This window comes from Scyliorhinus torazame, chromosome 12 (assembly GCF_047496885.1).
Source record: "Scyliorhinus torazame isolate Kashiwa2021f chromosome 12, sScyTor2.1, whole genome shotgun sequence".
Classification (NCBI taxonomy): Eukaryota; Metazoa; Chordata; class Chondrichthyes; order Carcharhiniformes; family Scyliorhinidae; genus Scyliorhinus; species Scyliorhinus torazame.
In genome coordinates this window covers 186,962,317-186,979,715 of record NC_092718.1, presented here as the reverse complement: position 1 = coordinate 186,979,715, position 17,399 = coordinate 186,962,317, and the positions used below count along the sequence as shown (strand labels likewise).

Sequence of the window (17,399 nt, the reverse complement as noted above, 5' to 3'; positions counted from 1 at the left end):
ATCAAGAGGTGATTGATGAGACAGTGCCAGATGTCTTTAAAGAATTTACTGGTGTGGGTAAAGTTTACTCATGTGTGTCAGGAGGAGTAGGTAAATAAGTCACAATTTTAAGAGGTACGGGAACTAGTCAATCTTTAATGGTAAGAGATGAGGAGTTATGTAGTTTGGGAAGAATGTTGCCAGAAAAGGTGGTAATATGTGGAATTCAGGGTGAGAGGAGTAGTGTTCCATTATTAAAGGTAAGGTTGGAAAGTCAAGTGAAGAGTGGTGAAGTGGTACTAGGAGTAATAGAGAAACTATCTTGTCCAGGAATATAGTTTATCTTGGGTAATGATATAGCTGGATCGCAGGTGGGAGTGATGCCTACTGTGGTTGATAAGCCAGTGGAAAATCAGACAACTGAAGTGTTGAAGGACAAATATCCTGGGATTTTTCCGGATTGCGTAGTAACAAGGTCGCAAAGTCACAGGTTAAGACAAAAGGAGAAATCAAAATGGAAGACGAAGTTGAAGTGCAATTGTCAGAAACGATTTTTGATCAGATGGTTGAAAAAGAACAAGAACAGGTGGAGGATGAGGCAGATATTTTTAGTTCAGGAAAATTGGCGGAGTTACAACAGAAAGATGTAGAAATAAAACGGCTGTATCAGAAAGCAGATACGGAAGAGGAATCTGAGTGTATACCAGAGTGTTATTACCGTAAAAATGATGTCTTGAAGAGAAAATGGAGACCTTTACATATGCAGGTGGATGAAAAGTGGGCAGAGGTTCATCAAGTAGTATTGCCGGTAGGGTATAGAAAGGAGGTGTTGTGAGTTTCACATGAGGTACCAGTGGGAGGTCATTTGGGAATAAGGAAAACTCAAGCTAGAATCCAGAAATGTTTTTATTGGCTTGGAATACATAAAGATGTACTTACATTTTGTCAATCATGTCACACATGTCAAGTGACAGGGAAACCTCAAGCAGTGATAAAACCTGCGCCCTTAATACCCATTCCAGCATTTGAAGAACCTTTTACAAGGGTCCTAATTGATTGCGTAGGACCACTTCCTAAAGTGAAAAGTGGGAATCAATATCTTTTGACTATAATGGATGTGTCTACTAGGTTTCCAGGGGCCATTCCGGTACGTAATATTACAGCTCAAAAGATTGTGGCGGAGTTACTTAAATTCTTTACTAGATATGGACTACCCACAGAAATACAATTGGATCAAGGATCAAATTTTACCTCAAGGTTATTAAAATAATTTATGGATAGCTTAGGAATAAAACAATTTAAATCAACTGCGTACCATCCAGAATCACAGGGAGCATTAGAAAGGTGGCATCAGACATTAAAGACAATGTTGAGGGCTTATTGTCAAGATTATCCAGAGGATGGGGATAAAGGAAGTCTATTTGTACGCTTGTCAATTAGGGATGCACCTAATGAGTCAACCAAATTCAGTCTTTTTGAACTAATTTTTGGTCATGAGGTAAGAGGACCACTTAAATTGATGAAGGAAAAATTGGTGAGTGAGAAATCGGAAATTACATTATTTTGATTACGTGTCAAATTTTAGGGAATGATTAAATGGAGCAGGTGAATTGGCTAGACAACATTTAAAAGTTGCACAAAATGTGATGAAACGAGTAGCGGACAAGAAATTCAAAGTTTGTAGTTTTGACAGTGGCGATAAAGTTTTAGTATTGTTACCAGTGGTAGGTGAGCCTTTAAAAGCAAGTTTGTGGACCTTATCAGATTGAAAGTGAATTAAGTGAGGTAAAGTATGTGGTAAAAGCACCAGATAGAAGGAAGACTCACCGAGTGTGTCATGTGAATATGCTTAAAAGGTACTTTGAAAGGAAAGGAGAGAAAAAGGAGGAGGGTTTAATGATTCTAACTCAAAGTGACGAATCAAATCCAGATGACTGTGAATTTGACATACCTCAAATTAAATTGGAAAACGAGGATGTTCTTAAAAATTGGGATAAATTGTTGAGTTACCTTCCAGAGGAAAAACAGACTGACCTGAAAGAGTTATTGATATCACATGGGCAAATTTGTCAAGATAAATTGGGAAGCACTAAAATGGCTACACATGATGTAGATGTGGGAAATGCTGTTCCAATCAAACAACATCCATACAGACTTAACCCTTTAAATTTGGCACAGGTTAACAAAGAAATTGAGAGTATGCTTAAAAATTGCATAATTGAAGTGGGTTGCTGCCAATGGAGCTCACCCATAGTGATGGTACCTAAACCAGACGGTACCCAACGGTTGTGTGTGGACTATAGAAAGGTTACTGCAGTTACAAGAACGGACTCTTATCCTAGCCCACGTTTGGAGGATTGCATTGAGAAAGTGGGACAATCAGCTTTTATTTCCAAACTGGATTTACTTAAAGGTTACTGGCAGGTACCTTTATCCGAAAGGACAAAGGAGATTTCAGCTTTTGTGACTCCAGATGGTATATACCAATTCAAAGTTATGCCATTTGGCATGAAAAACGTCCCAGCCACATTTCAACGGTTAACTAACAAAGTCGTTTCAGGATTACCCAATTGTGCAGTATACATCGATGATCTGGTAATTTTCAGCCAGACATGGACAGAACATTTGAAACATCTGATGGAGTTATTCGATCGACTTCAGGAGGCGGGTTGGGTGATAAACCTAGCCAAAAGTGAATTTGGAAAGGCCCAAGTCACTTTCCTTGGCCATACAATTGGACAGGGTCGAATGGTCCCACAGGATGTGAAAACAAAAGTTATTGGGGAGTTTCCGATACCCTCGACATGACTGGAAATAATCCGATTTCTTGGTATGAGTGGATTTTACCGGAAATTTGTACCGAATTTCAGCAGTGTGCTCGCTCCACTGACGGACTTGCTCAAGAAGCGTAACAAATTCCAGTGGACAGCGGAGTGTCAACAGGCATTTGACGGCCTCAAGGCTGTGTTAACCAATGCTCCTGTGTTAGCCATCCCAAATTATACGAAACCATTCAAAGTGGCGGTTGATGCGAGTGATGTGGGTGTCGGTGCAGTGCTTCTAAGACGACGACGAAGGGCTAGAGCGGCCTATTGGTTATTTTTCAAAGATATTGAATTCTCACCAGAAAAAGTATTCCACGATTGAGAAGGAGACTTTGAGTTTGGTGCTGGCTTTGCAACATTTTCACATTTATGTGACCAGCAATCCATCTGACACCATTATATATACTGATCAGAATCCATTGACATTTTTGGAGTGATTCCGGAATAACAATGCGTGGCTGTTTCGCTGGAGTTTATTGTTACAGTCATTTCATTTACAAATAGTACGTGTGGCAGGACGAGAAAACGTGATAGCCGATGCTTTGTCACGAATGTGATGAACGGAAGCAGGTTCAGTTGGAGGAAGAAGAACAAAAAAAAATGGACTATATTATTATACCTGTTTGCGTGTGTTGATTTTTGAAACGGAAAAGTATATTTACTGTGTGCATTTCTTAAAGGATAGTGAGATGGTGAAAAGTAAAACCATTTTGAAGTTGATGGGTTTTTTATTCTTCGGGGGAGGTGTCATGAGAATGTCACTTTAAGAAATGTCTGTCTGCTCATGTTACTGCAGTGATGTCAGAGTGTGGGTGGAGCTCAGCTCTGGCTCTGCTTTTAGTTTCACTTTGAGAAAAGCTTAGTGTGTCTGTTTTTTTTATTAAATAAAAATAGAAAATGCAGGAAAGACTCAGCAGATCTGTGATGATAGAAACAGAGTTAACAGTTTGAGTAAATATGACTTCTTCAGAGCCATTTTATTCTTTGCTATGATTGTCACTCATGATCATGACATGAACCCTTGAATCATTTTGTTTACGGGCCTATAGGGAAATTTGGTATGCACAGATCCATGATGCATAATTTCATTAGGGAGGATATCTCTAATCGCTTGCTTAAGTTCCCTTCTTATGCACATGGGTAACCACGTAGTGTAACACACATTGTTCACCAGTTGTCTTAAAGCTTTTCATGATTGTTGGCCGTATTGGGATGGGAATGTTTAATTGACACAACCTAACTATAATAATAATAATCACTTATTGTCACAAGTAGGCTTCAGTGAAGTTACTGTGAAAAGCCCCTAGTCGCCACATTCCGGCGCCTGTTCGGGGAGGCCGGTCCGGGAATTGAACACGCGCTGCTGCCTTGTTCTACATTACAAGCCAGCTATTTAACCCACTGTGCTAAACCAACCCTGTAACTAATCATCATCTAAACGTATTCCTGTTTAATTTGAATAGGCTGCTTGGATTCTAATGCTGGTGTTGTCTCTCTTGGGGAAGGGAAGAAAGACGTGCATTTTTATAGCACCTTTCACAAACTCAGTATATCTTAAACCTCTTTACAGCCAACGAAGCACTTCTAAATTGCAGTTACTGGCTGAAATCTTCTGTCCTTGTTTGTGGCTGGGATTTTTCGGTGCCGCTGACAGTGAATGGAGTTTTGGGTAGATGTAAAATTTTCCGTTTTGCTCGCAACGAGTCACGAGACCAGAGAATCCCACCGACTGTTGTAAAATGGCATTGACGTTGTATCTCTTCGAACATTATTAAGTAGCTCAAGCAGCAGACATGTTTAACTCTAATACATGCATCAGATTTATTTAAGCACAAAGGGCAATGTGATAATAACCAGATATTTATTTTAATAATGTTGATTCAGGAATAAATATTGGTCAGGATATCTGGCACTTCCAGGGTGCCCAGGTGGAACTGCCAGGCTGGCAGGGGCATTGCCAGGGTGCCGGGCTGGCATTTTGCTTGCACCAGGGATCAGGCCCGGTGGTGTCCTGCCTGTCTGCGGTATGGTACGGGGGGTCTCAAGGACCCCCTTATAGGTGAGTTGGGGCATTGGGGGGCTCCGGGGACCTTGCCGGGGTGGGGGTCTAGAGATTGTGCTGGCATTTTAAAATGGCGCCCCAATCTCTTCCTGCGCTGAGGAGTTTCACTTGTCGGAGCTCCTCAGTGCAGAAAACGCGGCTAAGTGTGACCTCGGGGGAGCGTTTTCCTCCAGGGCCAAAATACCATCAAAGTACCATTATATAGGGGGTTGTTCTCGGCACTTGTAACGCCCAGAACGGACTCTTGTTTTTTTTGATTAAATTGTGCCAACAATGTCCACCTGATAGGCTAGTCTCAATTTAATGTCTCATCAGACAGAAAGCACCCATCCAATGGTGCGGCAACTCCTCAGTACTGCACTGTCGTGTCAACCTAAATCTTTGTGCTAAAGTCTCTGAAGTGAAACTTGAACACACACTGTCCTGACTCAGAGGCAAGAGTGCTATCAACTGAGCCTCAGCTGACATAAGCACGGGTGACCTTTGTAGTTTTCTTGGCACCATTTAGTTCAGTGCCTTTTCCACTGGCCAAAATAAAACAGAACAGATCCATATCATAAGGTTTGTGAAAGATGTGCATTAATTACACCCTATGTAACTTCAAAGGCCACACCATGGTAGAGCTAGCAGTTGATGGAACACAAACTTTCTAAAGAAGAGTCATAGGGACCCAAAACATTAACTCTGTTCACTCTCCACAGATGCTGCCAGACCTCCTGACTTTATCCTGCATTTTCTCTTTTTATTACAATATTCCACCTGATGGCTAAAGATGGAGCTGTTACATACAGAGAATGTTTGGAAAAGATGAGTCCTTCCTTCTTAATAATAATAATCTTTATTGGTGTCACAAATTAGTGTTAATATAAGCCTCCTTGTGACACTAATAAAAATATTATTTTAAGTAGGCTTACATTAACATTGCAATGAAGTTACTGTGAAAATACCCTGATCGCCACACTCCGGCGCCTGTTCGGGTACACTGAGGGAGAATTCAGAATGTCCAGTACACCTAATAAGCACGTCTTTCGGGACTTGTGTGAGGAAACCGGAGCACCCAAGGAAACCCACGCAGACACTGGAAGAACGTGTAGACTCCGCACAGACAGTGACCCAAGCCGGGGATTGAACCTAGGTCCGGGTCGCTGTGAAGCGACAGTGCTAATCACTGTGCTACTGTGCTGTCCTGACTGAATCCTGCTGAAAATACTCCGTCAAGTATCATGTACTTAGGCTGCAAGGAGGCCATTAGACCCAAGTACTACTCTCAGCATGGATATTGCAAATAGTGGAGGTCCTGTTTCTCTGAAAACTGAATTTGACCATGACAAATGAAAAGGTTGTGGCTTTTGATACTTTTAAGAACATTCTTGGCATAAAAATGTGTTCTGTTTCCGTTTCTAGTCTATAATACAGTATTTTCATCCTTGCTTACTTTCTTGTAAAGCAATGCCAACTCTAAAATTCAGCTTAAGCTACAAAATAGGATACATCTGATGCATGTATTAGAGTTAAACATGTCTGCTGCTTGAGCTACTTAATAATGTTCGAAGAGATACAACGCCAATGCCATTTTAGATTCTGCTGTTTCACGGAATTGTACGTACTGGATTTAACTAAGCCATGCAATGGCAAAAACATTAAGGATTGATGCTTCATCAGGTGTCTTGAATTTAAATAATCTGGGAAGGTACAAAGTGATAAAGGGGAGTGATAATGGAATAAACAGTAGTTGCTTCCTGTAAACAAAAAAGGTTCACCCTGCATCTATTAGGTGATACAAAATAAGGTTAGCGGAAGTACTCAACAATAGTTTTGGCCACAAGGAATAACAAAGGTTTTTTAGAAAGAGGGAATTAAAAATGGAATAGTTGTCAGATGATTCAATACTTTGTTTGCAATGTGATGTTAGGAAAAACATGTTCAATCAAAATTCAGGAAATAGTTATGCATTGAAATCAGCAAAAAAGCAATGATATAGATGGCCTATATCTGAGTCCTGAAGAAGAGTCATTTTGGATTTGGAACATTGGCCGCAATTAAAAACTAAACCCTGCCGCTAGTGGGAAAACTGGTGCGTTTCCCCGCAAGCTTTGGCAGCGCTGCTGAGGTGGGATTCAACTGCACTTGGAAATCTTTGCGGGGGGGGGGGGGTTGCTGACCTCGAGAGCAGTGGGTCCTAAACAAGTGAACAGGCCCCACTCCTCAGAGATCTTTTTAAAGGGCGCCCCAATCTCAGAATAATACTGCAGCCTCCCAATCGCTGGCATGCCCTCCCCCGAGTCGCTGGCAAGGCCCCCCCCCCTTCAATGAGCGACACCGTGTTCTAGGTTTGCCAAATACTCCCCCTCTTCAGACAGCCATTCTGGCCCCTCCCCCAATTCAGATTTCCCCCCTCCCCGCCCCAAGCACCCCTTTCCGTCCCCACTCCTTGGCAGTGCCAATCTGGCACCGTGGAATCTGAGGAGGGGGAAAGGGGATGAATACCCTCTCTACACTTGCCTCCAGGATGCCAAGAGGAATTATTCATGGGAGACGGGGCTTGGGGGGGGGGGGGGCTTGGCCTGGACTAGAGGTGCTCAGGTCGGTCTTTCCTGGGATGGGGGTCACTTTGCAGGTCTTCCCCCTGTAGCTTTTAAAATCATTATACTGTCTTTCAACATGTCAAGTTGTAATTAAAAGTCTTTCCTCTGAGTGCTGATCTTGCACCTGGTCTTTCTAGGAACCTCTTCAGAACAAAGAAACAGCCTCTTTAAAAAAATTGTGGTTAGAAACAACACCCACTCGAAAGAGGAAGCACTTCAGAATTAATGGACCATGAAGAACTATAAAAACAAATAAAGCAAATTGCTCCTTTGAAATAGCCTGGATCTGTCAATCAAAAGGTTTGTAAAAGGTAATGGACCTTGAAATTAAATGTAAACAATGCAGTTCATAGCTTTTAGACTTCTCAGCAGGCCGAGAGGCTTGAAAAAGTTAAAGGAGAATGAACTTGAATGTGAAAAAGCACATCAAAATTTTCCAACATATCAAAGGAAATACCTTTACTTTCATCTGACATTAATATTGACATGTTGGAAGAGACGTCAAAGGTTTGAATCTTCATCTGACAGATCTTTGAACTTGAGGGACATGCTGGGAGTGACATCAAAGTGTTCCAACACATCAGAGGGAAGACCTTTAACTACAACTTGTTGAAAGAAAGTTTAAGGATTCTGAAACCTACAGAGGGAAGACCTGCACATGACCCCAATCCTGGGAAAGACTCCCGACCTGTGCCCTTCCAGCCCAGCCCGAATCCCACTGACCCGCACCTCTACTGAAGGACTCCCCTCAGCACCCTAGAGGTAAATGTAGAGAAGGTACTCACTCCATTGACCCCCCAGTCCATGGTGCCTGATTCTGACTGGGAGAGATTGGCGCCCAGGGGACTTCCAGCTGCGGGGCCAGTAGCATACCAGGTGGCTGGAGCATCCAACCTCAAATCCGGCAATTAGATTTAAATGCATGTAGATTATCTGTAATCAGGTTATTGCTTGCTGTGGGCGAGAACCTGACTAGGCCAGGCACAGCGGGCTGGGAGGCTCGCAATGGGTTTGACACCCGGCAAGAATCTCGATTTGGCTGTCTTGCCGGATTCAACGGGCCATCGTGAATCCTGGCTGGTACAGTGGCCCCAGAGAATCGCCCCCATTAACTCTGTTTATCTACAGATGCTGCCAGAGTTGCTGAGTTTTTACAGCATTTACTGTTTCCATTCCTGTGAAATCCTGGAGTGAAAATTTGTATTTGTTGTTCCTATCTTTCAGGCATAAAACAGATAAAAAACATACCAATTTAGGAGTGGCATTTTCATGAATGCTGAACTTCACACAACGTTTTTGTGTTAAAATGTCCCCTTTTACTTCAGGTGAAATAATGGGAGCGATTGTGAGCCTGCACTACCTGTGCGCAGGATCAATGGAAAATCCTGCAAGAATCGGGGAATACGAATCTTGCTGGGGAGATTGCGTTTCCCGATTTTCCGGCAACATTCCGAAGTTCATGCCCTTCATTTTAATAGATTTGCATCAATTTAAATCTTAGTCGTAGCCCCTCTGCCACATGATCCCCCTCAACGTGCTGCCACTTTTGCGAGGTTCACAACAGTTTTGGCCAGCCAAGAAGCAGTCAATGGGATCCCTCCGGGGGGCAGAGGTAAGTGCCATTCTGGAAGTTCCAGCCGGTGCCTGGGGCAGTGCCAGGCCCTAGTGAGAGACCCTTCGGGTGGTACATTGATATGTGGTTGCGGGGGGGGGGGGGGGGGGGGGAAGCGGGCACTGAGGGTGGAGAGGGCATGCGGCTTGGTGTCAGCGCAGATCGTTGTGAGTGGAGGGGGAAAGCTAGTGAGGATTATCGGAGAGTGGGGGAGAGTCCCAGATATCTCCGTGATGGTGCTGGGGCCATTAGGCTGCAACACTGATCGGGTCGCCCTTTAAATATGGTGCCACAATCTCTGTGGGGCACCATCTCTGTGGGGTCTATGAGGACTCGCTCTGCCAGAATGACAGCGTAAACCACGTCCACGTTCTTTTCTCAAAGAGACTCAATATTTGTAGAGAAAACTGGTCCGTGCAACTGGAGAGTTGCACGCCAGTTTTCAGTCTGAGCCGGACACTTTGACAAATTCTGGTAAGATTCCGCCCAATGTTTTGAAAAATGGGATGGTGAGGTAATGATAACACCTCAGCTCAGAAACATGCCAGGTATAATCTGGTTACCATTGGGGGGGGGGGGGGAGGAACTTAAACAGAAACCCATATAATAATACCTTTTCAGTGTCTCACAGAAAAAGGACGGCATCCTCAAGGCAGAGTGACAAAGATCATACTGCATACTGCTGTGTAGAAATAAAGACGTACTTTTTGTATTAACAACCAAGCAGAATTGTTGCAAGAGTTCATTTTCTGTTCAAAAGGATCAAGAATGAATATGTGAGGTTCTTGGAAATATCAGGAACTGGGAATCATCAAAGTTGGTCTTGCTGATGAATATCAAATCCAGAAAACCTGGCAGAGTGGAACAATCTTTGAAAGACACTAGAAGTTTTGACCTAGCCTGGTGGGCAGAAGTGACCCTGTTGGGAGAATTGGAAGTCACTGTGGGCCTAAATACTCCATATCTGCCAGAAGTATGGCACACAACAAATGTTTTTTCTTGAGACATCCCTCGGTTGCGTTGATTAGTTAATAAAATACCTTTTATTTAGCTGGATGTATTAGTTGCCTCTTAATTAACATTTGATCTGTGTTGATTTTAGTTTGTTTGTTGCAGTAAAGCCTTATAATGTGAAATCTTGCCCTTTGTTAATTTCTGTCAGTTGCTGGGAAATGAACTTCTTCAAAGTTATCTGTATTGATATGGATCATGATGAATGACTTTTGCCCAATCAGAAAGTTCATAAAGACCCACTGGTAAATTTGTGGGGGTTTTAGGCATCACAGTGAGTTGAGAAAATGTGGACAGAAACACTGTGACAAGGGTGACCTGCCTGCAATTCATATGAACATCTAATGCGTCATGAATGTGCCAAATAGCCTCAGAGGAAATATTGAAGAAGATAAGTATACTGTTTTTCTTGATCTCTGATTATAATATTTAACATCCGCAACTTATGGGAATGATTTTTGTTGCTGTTGCAAGAACAGTATTGTGAAGTCAACGGAAGAAAGTTCTTAAAGGGACAAAAGCTTTGATGCAGTTAATAGGCTGCTGTTAACAAGCTCCTGTGCAGAGGTATTGTGTTGTGTTGCACGGCCCTGGTGCATTCTAGACCTCCTTGTCAACTTGAAACTGGAGTAGATACCAGAATAAATTCATGCAAAAACCATTCAAGCTTGATTTAGTGCCATCAACAAATTTATTTTTTGAGATTTTTACACTTATGTTTGTTTTAAAGAGCTGTTGCTGCTGCATTGCAGAGCTTTCAGCAAAGTTCAGTTCTTGAGAAGCCAAGATTAATTTGTTCCAAAGATTCCCTGGACAGCTTAATCTTTTGCTATTAAGTTTTTAAAGAAAAGTCTGTGCTGCATCAAATTTGAATATTTCCCATTGTATGTATTTAAAAAATGCATTTTTAAATTAAAACGGATTAATTTGTATTGTTGCATGTCACCAGATGCATCAAAACAGTGGCAACACAGCACAGCCCCTCTGCACGTAAGCTTGTTAACAGTGGCCTAATAACCGCATCAAAATATTTGTCCCTTTAAGAACGTCCTTCACAATACTGTTCTTGCAATAACAACAAAGATAATTTCCATGAGTTGCAGATGCTAAATGTTATAACGTTGAGATAAGACAATATACTTACCACCTTCAAGATTTCCTCTGAGGCCATTTGGCACACCATTGATGCATTGGGAGTTCAGATGAATTGCAGGTGGGTCACCCTGGTCACAATGTTTCTTCTCATGTTTTTTCAACTTATTGTTGAATGAGCTTCTGAGGGAAATCAGTTTTCAGAACTTATAATTCTCTCTGAAAGATATGAGAATGGTAATGTTATAAAATGTTGAAATAATATTCTGAAGACCCCTGGCGGATTAGCACATATGATACATACGAACATACAAATTAGGAGTAGGTCACTCGGCCCCTTGGGCCTGCTCCACCACTTAATAATATCATGGCTGATCTGATTGTAACCTCAACCACACATTCCTGACTACCCCCAATAACCTTTCCCCCCCTTGTTAATCAAGAATCTATCGAGCTATGCCTTAAAAATATTCAAAGACTTTGCTTCCACTGGCTTTTGAAGAAGAAAGTTCCAGAGATTCATGACCCTCTGAGAGAAACAAATTATCCCCATCTCCATCTTAAAGGAGTGACCCCTTATTTTTAAACAGTGACCCCTAGTTCTGTATTTTTCGACAAGAGGAAACATCCTCTCCACATCCAACCTGACAATACCCCTCAGGATCTTAAATGTTTTGATCGGGTAACTTCTTTGAAACTCTCGTGGATAACAACCTCAGTTCTCCAACCTTTCTTCATAAGACAACCGATCTATTCCCCATATTAGTACAGTAACCTCTCAACTGCTTTTAAGACATTTACACCTTTCCTTAAATAAGGAGACAAATACTGTACACAATGTTCTAGGTATCACCAATGCCCGATACAATTGAAGCATAACCTTCCTTTTTAAAAAAAAATCATTTGACTCTCCACATTTTCATCAAACAAACAAAAGAAAGACAAATCAATAACAATCTCCAAGAAACAACAACCCTCTCAATATACAATCCAGTACACCATTCATGCATTCCAGGTAAAAGTTGACAACAAAACAGCTAAATGGTAAACCCACCCCTAGTGTTCAATGGCAACAAGTTCCCGAAAGTGCATAATAAACAGTCCCCATGAATTGTAGAACCCCTCCTTCATCCCCCTCAGCTTAAATTTCACCTTCTCGATGGTCAAGAATTCAAGTAGGACCACCCGCCATGCCGAGGCACAGGGCGGAGAAACTGACTGCCACCCCAACAGGACTGCCTCTGGGCAATCAGCCCCCGCACCTGCCTGCAGCTTGGGCCGGTTTGACACCCCAAAAATGACCTCTAAGGCACCTGGTTCCAAGACCACATGTGGTACCTCGGAGATGATGCCAAAGACCTCCCTTCAATACCTCTCCAGCTTCGAACAGGACCAAAGCATACAAACAAGGTTAATGGGGCCCCTCCGGCACCGCTCACAGACATCCTCCACTCCCTCAAAGAGTCGCCTCATCCTCACCCTCGTCAGGTGCACCCTGTATACGACCTTCAGCTGTATCAGCCCCAACCCCAACCTTGCAAATGAGGTTGAGGCATTCACTCTTCGTAGCACCTCACACCACAACCCTTCTTCCATTACTTCCTGCAACTCTTCTTCCTACTTGGCCAACATCCCTTCCATGTTCACCCATCCTCCTCCAGAATTTTCCCGTAAATCACCAGCACCACCCCCTTCTCCAATTCCCCTGCTGTCAATACCTCTTCCAACAATAAGGGGGCCAGTGCGATCGGGAAGCTCTGAACCTCCTTCCTTGCCAAGACTTGGGAGTAGCAGGTACTGAAACCCTTCCCCTTGCCCCAGTTCAAACTTCTCCCCCAACTCTTCCAACCTCGCAAAACGTTCCCCCAGAAACAAGTCTTTTAATACCCTGGTACCCTTCTCCTCCCATCTCCAAAACCTCCCATCCAGTGTTGTCTCGAACCTGTGATTCCCTCTGATTGGCATCTCCTCTGACATAGCCCCCAAATCAAAGTGCTCCCTCAACTGTCTCCAAATCTTCAGCGTTGCCACCACCACCGGACTCCCAGAGTATTTGGTCGGGGCCATTGGAAGCAGCGCCATAACAGCCCCCTCAACCCCCCTACACAGACCTCCCTCCATCCTAACACACCGGGACACCCCCCGCCCCCCCCCACCTGACCCAACACCTCACATTTACCGCGTTCGCTGCCCAATGATAGTATTGTAAATTTGCGAGGCCCAGCCCCAGCCCCCACACCCCCGCCTGCCGCCCTCCCTGCAGGACGACCTTCCTAACCCTGGCTACTTTTCTCTCTCTCTCTCTCTCTCCCCCACCCCCCCCCCCCCACCAGATAAACGAGGTGACCAATTTATCCACTTCCAAGAAAAATGCCTTAGGTTAAAAAGACCAGCAGGCACTGAAAAATCGCAGCAACATATTCATTTTAATCACCAGCACCCGGCCTGCCAATGACAGAGGGAGGTTGTCCCACCTTGCCAAGCCGGCTTTCACCATCCCCACCAAACTAGTGAAATTGTACCTATGGAGCCCCCCCCCCCCCCCCGCAGTCCCATGCCACCTGCACCCCCAAGTACCTGGAGTGGGTTGCTGCCTTGCAAAATGGCAGCCCCCACTCCCGCCCCCATTCCTGGTTGGGACATCGTAAAATACTCACTCTTCTCCAAATTAAAGTGACCCAAATCTTTGGAAAAGTCCCATTATTTTCCCCATCGACATATTCGGCTCTGAAATAACCAACAATAAATCGTCCGCGTTCAAAGATACAGTGGGCGGGATTCTCAGTTGCCCGACGCCGATATCGTAATCGGCGATCAGACAGAGAATCGACTCCGACGCCCAAATCAGGGCCGGCACCGGTTCGACGCAGTTCAGCCATACTCTGCCCCCTTGGAAATGGATTAATCATGTTGCACGCTTTTGCAACGGCATTGGCGCATAATCGCCGGCCCTCCTGCGGTACTCCGCCCCCATGCGGTGCGGTGCCAGGGAGGCCTAGCCAACCCCACCCATGTGTTCCGGCCTGTCTCAGACTTGTTGGGTACGGGACCATCTTTTCAGAGGTCATGTTCAAGGTTGTGGGGGTGAGGGTGGAGCCATGCCCATGACTGGTGGTCTTCAGGGGTCGGGACAGCCAGAACCCTTTATGGGGATAGGGGCAGAAGGCCTAGCCTTTGCCTCCCTGATCGCATGCTGGAGACTCCTGCTCGGCTGGAGATCAACAGCACCACCCAAGGCTGCCAACTGGTTGCCCGACTTAGCAGAATTCCTTAAACTGGAAAAGATAAAACTCACCATTAGATGATTGGAAGAAGGCTTTCTCAACACATGGAAGTAATTAATCGGTTTGTTCGAAGACCTGTTTGTGACCAACAACCAATATGGGATGGGGGAGCAGGGATGGGAGAGAGGAACAAAACGGAGAGTGGAAGAGGAGGGGTGGGGGGGGGAAGAGGCAGGGGGTTAGGAGAAGGGGAGAGGGGGGCACCAACCAGAGTACAGGATAAGCCGGGCAGAGGGACCACAGGGGACCAATGGCAAGAAATCACATGGGTGCGACCATGACACCAACACCAAGGTATGCCCAGGTGGCATAAATCCCATCCCTAATGTGTTTTGATACCAGGAGGCAACATGTAGATAATTAATGCAGGATGTTTATGGTAGCCGATCACTGGGGGCCTTTTGTGAGGGCCACGAAGAATCCAGCACGAGTTGTAGGATAGAAAGAAATAACGTGAATTTTCAATAACATATATATATATATATATATATACATAACAACAGCAGTAACTCCCTTGCGGCTCACTCCTTTCTAGCTGGTTCCAAACTGGCCAGCTCTATTTATGCAGGAAATCAGCTAATGATTTCTCCGCCCCCTCATTGGGGAAACTCATACTTCCTAAGGATTGTGGGATTACCATTAGGCCCCAGCCAGTGGTAAGCAGGCAGGTTATAACATCCCTCCCCCCCAAAGTCCAAGGAATCCACCGAAGGCCCTGGCGAATGAGGGCGTCGGACTCGTTTTGCCGAAGGGCGGACACCATTTGCACGAGGTGCTGGATCGGGCGGCGTGTAACGAGACAGATAACGGCGCTTCCGTGATGAACGGCATAACGATTGTACATCCACGGCCTGTGGGCCCGAGGACTCCCCCTCTGAGGCGTCCTGTGACTCCATCTCGGAGTCGGAGTCCACTGCCTCCGTCATCTCGGCGTCTCTATCTCCACGCGGTTCTGTCACGACCTGCGCAGGCTTTGAGTGCAGCACCAGAGGAAAATTGAGGGATACTCTCCACTGTGTCTGGTCTCTGTGGCTGTAGAAGTGAGCTCCGGGGGCAGGGAATCTTTGGAAGAAATGGTCTTCTTGACCGAACGTGGTCTACATGCTTGCGCTGGAGACGACCCTGGGCTTGCACCTGGTAAGAGATAGGGCCCGTACGGCGAAAGATAACGCCAGGGACCCACTGGGCACAACCAGCAAAATTTCGAACAAACACTGGGTCACTGGGCGCAAACTGCCGAGTCGGCCGATGCCGAGAAAGGCTATGTCCCTGCCGCCCTTGAGTGTGCTGTACTTTTGCGCCAACGTCCGGGAAAACCATGCTCAGGCAGGTGCGAAGTCTCCGGCCCATTAGGAGTTCTGCAGGAGCTACCCCAGTCACGCATGTGGAGTGGTCCTGTATGAAAACAAAAAATGAGTCAGTGTCATGTCCATAGACACAGAAGACTGCTTCTTTAGGCCCCGTTTGAATGTCTGCACTGCGCGCTCCGCCAACCCATTGGAAGCAGGGTGGTATGGAGCGGTGCGGATATGACGTATGCCGTTCATCTTTATGAACCTTGCAAACTCCTCACTTGTGAACGGAGTGCCGTTGTCTGTGACCAGCACCTCGGGGAGGCCATGCGTACTGAAAGACAAATGCATCTTCTCGATTGTTGCGCAGGACATTGTACCTACCATCTTATGCACCTCGAACCATTTAGACTGGGCATCGATTAATAGAAGGAACATGGATCCTTGAACAGGGCCGGCGAAATCCGCGTGCAAACGCTCCCAAGGCCGCCCTGGCCATTCACAGTGATGTAGGGGCACAGCCGGCGGAAGCCTCTGATGCTCCTGGCAAATGGAGCAGTTTTGGGCCACCTTCTCAATGTCGGTGTCGAGGCCTGGCCACCAGACATAACTCCGGGCCAACATTTTCATTTTGGTCACACCCGGATGCGCATTGTGCAAGCCCCTTCATATCAGCTCCTGTCCTTTTTCCGGGACAATCACACATGTCCTCCACAAGAGGATGCCGTTTTCCACGCTAAATTCTGACAGCTTGGAGGAAAATGCCCGCAACTCGCCTGGGAGCTGTCTATGTTGCCCACCATAAAGGACTATGTGCCAATGGGGCCAGCGTAACATTTCTGACAAGGTCTCACCATAGTCACAGTACTCCGCAATCCTGCATAGCCTGGATAGAAACTCTGCAAGGGATTCTCCTGGGGTCCTCTCAGCGGTATTAAACTGGTAACGCTGGACTATCATGGGCGGGGTTGGGTTGGGTTAAAATGTTGCCCCACTAAGGTCACAAGTTCATCAAACATCTTGGTATCCGGCGCAGCTGGGTACGTAAGGCTCCTCATCACCCAAAATGTATGCGGGCCGCAGGCGGTGAGCAAAATGACCACCTGGCGCTCGTTTTCGGTGATGCCATTTGCCCGGAAATAGTAACGCATACGTTGTGCGTACTGGTCCCAACTTTCCAGCGCAGCATCAAAGACATCCAAACGTCCATACAGAGGCATGGTGTAACAGAAAAAAAACTTCCAACCTGTATCCAACAAAAATCCAGGGAGATGGCTTCAGCAGCATAGACAGCCATCCACTTTAACCCTCGTCGCCAGTTTTGTGAGGGCCACGAAGAATCCAGCACGAATTGTAGGATAGAAAGAAATAACATTTATTTACTAGCTGGTTCCAAACTGGCCAGCTCTATTTATGCAGGGAATCTGCTAATGATTTCTCCGCCCCCCCCCCCCCCCCCCCCCAACCCCCCCTCATTGGGGAAACTCATACTCCCTAAGGATTGTGGGATTGCCATTAGTCCCCACAGGGCCCAAAGTTAGAGACCCAATTTCTGTACAAATGTTATCTTTGTATTCATGCCTGTCTATTTTTCTTTCGTATTCCCATTTTGTCAATTTCTCATTATTTCTGTTTTATGTCCCTTGCAATGTCTTTA

General features: G+C 45.3%; 1 long non-coding RNA gene across 2 annotated transcripts in view; it reads left to right on the top strand.

Moving 5' to 3' along the window:
- The window catches only part of LOC140387266 (uncharacterized), a 35,831-nt gene extending 28,104 nt beyond the window's left edge, over positions 1–7,727 (top strand). For both annotated transcript variants that reach the window (XR_011933814.1, XR_011933815.1), the window contains one exon: positions 7,589–7,727. This is a non-coding gene — a long non-coding RNA (uncharacterized lncRNA). The remainder of the gene's footprint in view (positions 1–7,588) is intronic.
- The last annotated feature ends 9,672 nt before the right edge of the window (positions 7,728–17,399 follow it).